We start from the raw sequence: 7,329 nt of genomic DNA on the forward strand, positions 1-7,329 counted from the left end.
AAAGTGCTGGGATTACAGGCTTGAGCCACCGCGCCCGGCCTTTTTTTGTATTTTTACTAGAGACAGAGTTTCACCAGGTTGAGACTAGTCTTGAACTCCTGACCTCAAGTAATCTGCCAGCCTGGACCACCCAAAGTGCTGGGATTACAGGCATGAGCCACTGCATCTGTCCCATATCAATCATTTTTGTGCCAAAACATTTACTTTGAAAGTATTTAGAATGAAACTACCCATCCAGTTAAAATTATAACTTTAATGAAATACAGATTAAGTAAATATATAATTATCTTTGGAAAAAGTGTAAAAGACAGAGACTGATGAAGTGTGATTTATTTAAAATCATATAAGTGCAAAACGAAACAAGCAATGATGAGACATTTGCACATTTGTTAAGATATATCTGTTTTGTTCTGTATATGTGACTGAGTGGTGAATGTGTGCATGTTGGGGCATATGTGTGGAAATTCTACATGTATGTAATAATCTTTGCAAGCATACACTTTTGGGGTAACTTTAACAAACATATTGTTTATTCCTGACATTATTTTAAATTCTAGCCACCCAAAGAGTTCTATGAATCTCTAGCCCTTGCTTTTGTATGCAATAAATTTCTGTCAGTTGTCTTTGTGTAATGAGACAGAGTACCAAGTATGCTCCGCTTAAGCACAAAGGAGAAACATAGTTTTTGTGTAACTCAAACATGAAGTCTTTAAAGATATAACATTAATTTTTGGTTCCTTACCAAGCATGATACCAAACATTCTTATAAAGAAAGCTATTTAAGATGGTAGAGAAAGACCTTTCAAAAATTTCTTGTAACCCAGGTAGATTTCCCAGGCTTACGAAGGGAGATTTGATGGTACTATGAAAATTGGCCTTTGAGTATTTAAAATATATCAGAAAATTTCAAAAATTTATGCACACTGCATAGTGTTTGTATAAGTCACCTTGTGTAAGTCAGTCTCATTTACTGTCTTCTTTTTGCAAAATGATGGTAGGGGGTTGGTCACTATGATGTCTTCCAGCTCTAAAGCCCTCTGAAGGCACTAAAGACACTGTAGACATTAAAGTGAGTTTTCATTAATATGTATATCTGAATTGGAGGAAGTTATCAGAAGGATAAAATTATTTGGATCTGGTTAAAGATAGGACGTAAGTTGTTCACTTTATGCAAAGGTGAAGAAGACTTCTGGAAACTGAGAAGACTAAGAAGGAGGAGAGAAAGTGAATGAAGGATAACTGACCAATGTGAAGCTACTTGATGCTTGCCAGCTGAACAGAACTATGATCAATGGAAAAAAAATACAGAAAATAAATGAATGGATGAATAATATGGTGAGTAGACCCAGAATCTAAAAGACAAAAGAGCCAAAGTGGTGAGAAAAGGTAAGTTTTAGTAACAGAAAAACAAAAGAAAGAAGAAAAAAATGGAGTTGAAAAAACAACAAAAAGATCTTATAATATTCATAATCATAAATTGAATTTTTAAAAATAGCCTCATCCAGGACTGAAATATTATCAAGCATGAAATGAGAACCTTGGTAAAATGAAGTAATATAAACAATACCTTCCAGTTTTAAAATACTCAATATATTCCAGGCACTGCACTAAGACTCTAGATATAATTTTCTCGACCTGGTAACTAACATACAGGAATCTCCCTAGTCATTGCTTGCCTGACTAAAATGACCAAAGCAATAAAAAAAAGTGAACAATCTGAGTCACTGCTAAAAACAAGAAACTGTAATATGTAAGAGCTTTGAGGACAAGATCCTCGAAATGGATTATAGTGCCAGACAAATTGTAGTCAATTTATGTACCTAATAGTATGAATATGGGAGGAGACCACCCCTCATATTGTCTTAGCCCAATTTCTGCCTCCAAAGAAAGAAGAAGTAAAAACTAAAAAGCAGAAATGAAATCCACAGGCAGAGAGCCTGGCGCCATGCACTGGACCTGGTTAAAGATCGACCCCTGACCTAACCGGTTATGTTATCTATAGATTCCAGGCGTTGTATGGAAAAGCACTGTGAAAATCCTGCCCTGTTCTGTTCCATTCTAATTACTGGTGCATGCAGCCCCCAGTCATGTACCCCCAGTTGCTCAATTGATCACAACCCTCTCACACGGAACCCCTCAGAGTTGTAAGCCTTTAAAAGGGACAGGAATTGCTCATGTGGGGAGCTAGGTTTTTGGAGACATGAGTCTTGCCAAAGTTCCTGGCTGAATAAAGCCCTTCATTCTTTAACTTGGTGTCTGAGGGGTTTTGTCTGTGTCTTGTCCTGCTACATTTCTTGGTCCCCTGACCAGGAAGCAAGGTGATTAACAGACAGCCAAGGCAGCCCCTTAGGCAGCTTAGGCTTGCCCTGTGGAGCATTCCTTTCAGAGGACTCCAGGCAGATCGAGCAGTGGGGATCCTGAGAGCCCTCCTGGGTAGGCATTTGCCCTGGTGGAATGCCTCATCAGAGCAGTGCACAGCAGGCCCCCACGGAGGATCAACATAGTAATTGAACACCGGGAAGGAGCTGGCACTTGGAGTCCAGAAATCTGAAACTTGGTAAGACTAGTCTTTGGAACTTGTTCACTCCATTCAAGTGGAAGCGTGGCCTGATCACCCATGACATGCCTGTACTGGCACTTTGGTTTTGTTTTTGACTTGACTTGGATTGCTTGATACTTTGGTTTTGGTTTTGACCTGGCTTGAATTTCTTGATACTCTGATTGTGGTTTTGATTCTGGTTTGGTGTAAACTATCACAGTGTGTGTATGCCTTTTTCACCTGTCCTTTGTTTTGTGGTGTGCATGTGGTATGAGCTTGGTGTTTTGTCTCAAGGAAGCATGGATCAGGCACAAAGTAAACTCACCCCACCAGGAACTACGTTGAAAATTTTCAAGAAAGGATTTAAGGGAGACTATGGAGTACTATGACACCAGGAAAACTTAAAACTTTGTATAAGATAGACTGGCCAGCATTAGAGGGGGATTGGCCATCAGAAGAAAGCCTGGACAGGTCCCTTGTTTCAGAGGTATGGCACAAGGTAACCTGTAAGCCAGGGCACCCAGACCAGTTCCTGTACACAGACACTTGGTTACAGCTGGTTTTAGATTCCCCACCCCCACCAAGACACTGGTTGAGAAAACAGCAGCATAAGCAGTTGGCAGAGACAAGTAAAGACCAGCAGAAAGAGAGGAAAGAGACAGAGAGAAAAGGAGGCAAAGAGAGAGAGGAAAAGACAGAGAAGAAGAGAAAGAGAGACAAAGAGGGAGTTAAGAGAGGGAGAGAGAGAGAGAGGCAGAGAGAGAGGAAAAGATAGAGGCAAAAGGAAAGTCAAAGAGAGAGAGACAGAAAGTCAAAGAGAGAAAGATAGAAAGAGAAAAATATACAAGTAGTTAAGAAAACGAAAGCACTGTACCCCATTCCTTTAAAAAGCCAGGGTAAATTTAAAACCTATAATTGATAATTGAAGGTCTTCTCTGTGACCCTACAACACTACAATACCACCTCGTTGTAAGTGTAAACAAGGGCATGCCTCAGAGAAAGCTCTGAGGCCCCTGACAACCTGTAGCTTTCCTATCAAAAATCCTTAACCCAGTAACCTACAGATGGCCCAAATGCATTCAATCTGCAGCAGCAACTGCTTTGCTAACAGAAGAACATAGAAAAATAACTTTTAGAGGTAACCCCATTGTGAGCACACCTCACCAGTTCAGAAGTATCTCAAGTTAAAAAAAAAAAAAAAAGAAAAGAAAAAGATGATTTAACATTAACCACTGAAAATTTCATTAACCCAGCAGGTTTCCCAACAGGGAATCTAAATCTTAATTAACATACAAAGATCCAACCGGACTTAGGAGGAACTCCCTTCAAGACAGGATGATAGATGGTTCCCCCCGGGTAATTGAAGGAAAAAAAAAAATCTAAGTAATCTATACTAATTCTAAGTTATTTTAGACTACACAAGGTCTTATTAATATCAAAGGACAATTAAAATCCCAAACTTACAAGGTTTTCAACAAAAGTAAAGTTTGCTAAAAGTTAACAGTGTAACATGTGTTATAGTGACCTCTATTCTTGTGGCCTTAGACAGTCTAGTCCACAGAAATAAAGGAAATTCGCTTTGGAAAAGAAGAGTTATCATCTTCGAAAAAGAAGGGGAAAAAAAGGGGTCAACATTTATATTAAAAAAAGTTATATGGTAAATTCTTTTCCTGAAATAAATTAACTGGTTGTTTAAAGAAAAAAAGGTTTGTAATAAGTCAGAAAGTTGAGACATGTCAAAGAATTGTCTGCGAAAGTGGTGAAAGAAACAAAAGGTTATAAAAAATTGTATGTGAGAAATGTTGTATAATTTAAAAGTAATAAGGCCTCCTGAGTACTATTGAAGAAACAGTTTATGTGAAAGGTATATAAGGAAAGTAAAATATACCTTTGGTAAAAGGATTATAAGGAGGTATAAGAATGTAAATTTTTTACCTACATTAAAAGGTTAAAAAAATGTTGTTTTGAAGGTTTAAGCAAGTTTTAAAATGTTAATTGTAAAGGAAATTCTGTGTGTAAACATATTAGCTAAAGTTAAAGGAGTATCATTCAGTTTTTCTGGGGACTGGACATTAAAGTAAAAACACTACAGGTTTTTCTTAAAGCACTAACCTGCTCTTTAACAAAAATTATAAAAAGTTAAAAAGAGTCTATACAAACCTTACCTTATGGTCTGACATTAAAAATTGAATAAATATGTCTACAAAGTTTTATTAAAACTAGGTTTACACTAATAGCACACTAATATAAAGGTGAACTTTAGTTTATCTGGTATAAAAATCATACAGGAAGCATTGTCAAATACAAAATGGTGTTTGGCTTCTTTGGTCTAAAAATAGGTGCTAAAGGAAATTTCTCAGTAGAAAGGCACCAAGGACTATAAAGTCCACTGCTGATGTCCCCACATTTAAAACCAAGGGTCAATTTCTTATAAATTATGTACTTGGCTTATCTTCCACTTTCCTTTCCCTCAAAACTAAGTCTTTTAGCGCATGTACCACCCCTAGAATTTCTGGTAAACCAGGACCAGCCTGAAGATCACATTTTCATAAAACATTGAAAAGAGAGGAAACTCGAACCAGCCTAGGAAGGACCTGACCTTGTGCTGCACTGAGACTGCTGTTCATACAACGTAAAAAGGATGGACTCATCACACCTGAGTCGAGAAAGCACCACTCCTTCCAGAGTCATGGGGCATAGTCCCTGGGGAAAACCCTACCTAACTAAAGCTAAGAAAAATTTAACTCTTTCATCTATTCTTTTACTGCTTCTTCTTTCCTCTCTCTATTGCTGACCATCTAGTTATTAACATGACCAAGTCAATTTTGCCTCAAACTACTGCATTTAATGCTTACCTCATTATATACTGTGGGGATTTGCCAAGTCAAAGACAGCTCTCTACTTCAGAAAATTACCTCTGTTCCTTCTGACTGTCAGACTGGGCATTAGTAAATTAGGACTATTTAATCCAGGGAAATGTTGGCAAAGACTCCAGTATCAACTAGGAGTCTTGCCCCTCAACGTAGAGCTTTTATGCCATAGTTGGTCCAACGTTCTGTGGACCACTAAAGAGCAAGGATGGACTGCCCCAACAAGTTTTTGTAATTTCCTAAAATCATATATTCATTTATGTTTTGCTAACAGAAGAACATAGAAAAATAACTTTTAGAGGTAACCCCATTGTGAGCACACCTCACCAGTTCAGAAGTATCTCAAGTTAAAAAAAAAAAAAAAAGAAAAGAAAAAGATGATTTAACATTAACCACTGAAAATTTCATTAACCCAGCAGGTTTCCTAACAGGAAATCTAAATCTTAATTAACATACAAAGATCCAACCAGACTTAGGAGGAACTCCTTCCTTCAAAATCATACATTCATTTACTAGAGGATCATAGAAGTTAAAGACTTAAAACAAACTCTGGCAATTAAAACATGATACCAAGATGCAAATGCCTGGTTGAAATGTATAAGATATTCCATCCATTACATTAAACAAAAGCAATTGTTATGCTTGTGCACATGGCAGTCCAGAGGCCCAGACTGTCACCTTTCCACTAAGGTGGTCCTCCAGTCGACCAGGTGTGGGCTGCATGGTAGCACTTTTCCAGGATTCTATAGCCTGGAGTAATAAGTCGTGCCAAGCTCTCTCTGCTGTATTCCAAAGTCCGGCACCCTGCGGGTCAGCCCCTGAGGGCCATCCAGCTTCCATCTCCCAATGCTAAGTTCACTTTGTGTCTCTCATGACAGGAAGGAAACAGCATTCCTTGGAGATCTGAAGGGATGCAGTGAGCTTAAGAATTTTCCAGAGCTTATCAATCAGTCAGCCCTTGTTCATCCCCAAGTGGATGTGTGGTGGTGGTATTGTGGTAGACCTTTACTGGGCACTCAGACAAATAGGTGGAGTGGCTCTTGTACTTTAATCCAATTGGCTATCCCTTTCGCCCTGGCATTTCATCAACCAGAGGGAGGAAAAATAAGGCATTGTAAAGCGAGAGAAGCCCCTTTTGGGTCTTTCAACTCTCACGTCTATTTAGACGCAATTGGAGTCCCACAGGGAGTACCAGATCAATGTAAAGCTTGAAATCAAATAGCTGCAGAATTTGAGTCAATATTTTGGTGAGTGATAGTTAATAAAAATGTAGATTGGATAAACTACACCTATTATAACCAACAGCAATGAATTTTTCATGAGTTAAAAGAAAAACTCATGTCAGCTCCAGCCCTGGGGCTACCTGTCCTAACAGAACCCTTTGCACTCTATGTGTCAGAAAGAGAAAAAACGGCAGCTGGAGTTTTAACCCAGATTGTGGGGCCCTGGCCAAGGCCAGTGACCTATCTCTCAAAACAACCAGACAGGGTTTCCAACGGCTGGCCCCCATGTCTAAGGACCCTGGCAGCAATGGCCCTGTTAGCACAAGAAGCAGATAAACTAACTCTTGGACAAAACCTGAATATAAAGCCTCCCATGCTGTCGTAGCTTTGATGAATACCAAAGGACATCCTTGGCTAACAAATGCTAGATTAACCAATTACCAAAGCTTGCTATGTGAAAATCCCTGCATAACCATTGAAGTTTGCAACACCCTAAACCCTGTCACCTTGCTCCTGGTATCAGAAAGCCCAGTTGAATATAACCATGTAGAGGTATTGGACTCAGTTTATTCTAGTGGGCCCAACCTCTGAGACCATCATTGAACATCAGTAGACTCTAAGTGGTATGTGGGCAGGAGCAGCTTCACCAACCCCTGCAAAGTGACACTGAAGAAGAAGACAAGTCTTGTTCCAGCCA

This window comes from Colobus angolensis, unplaced genomic scaffold, assembly GCF_000951035.1.
Source record: "Colobus angolensis palliatus isolate OR3802 unplaced genomic scaffold, Cang.pa_1.0 Scaffold347, whole genome shotgun sequence".
NCBI lineage: Eukaryota > Metazoa > Chordata > Mammalia > Primates > Cercopithecidae > Colobus > Colobus angolensis.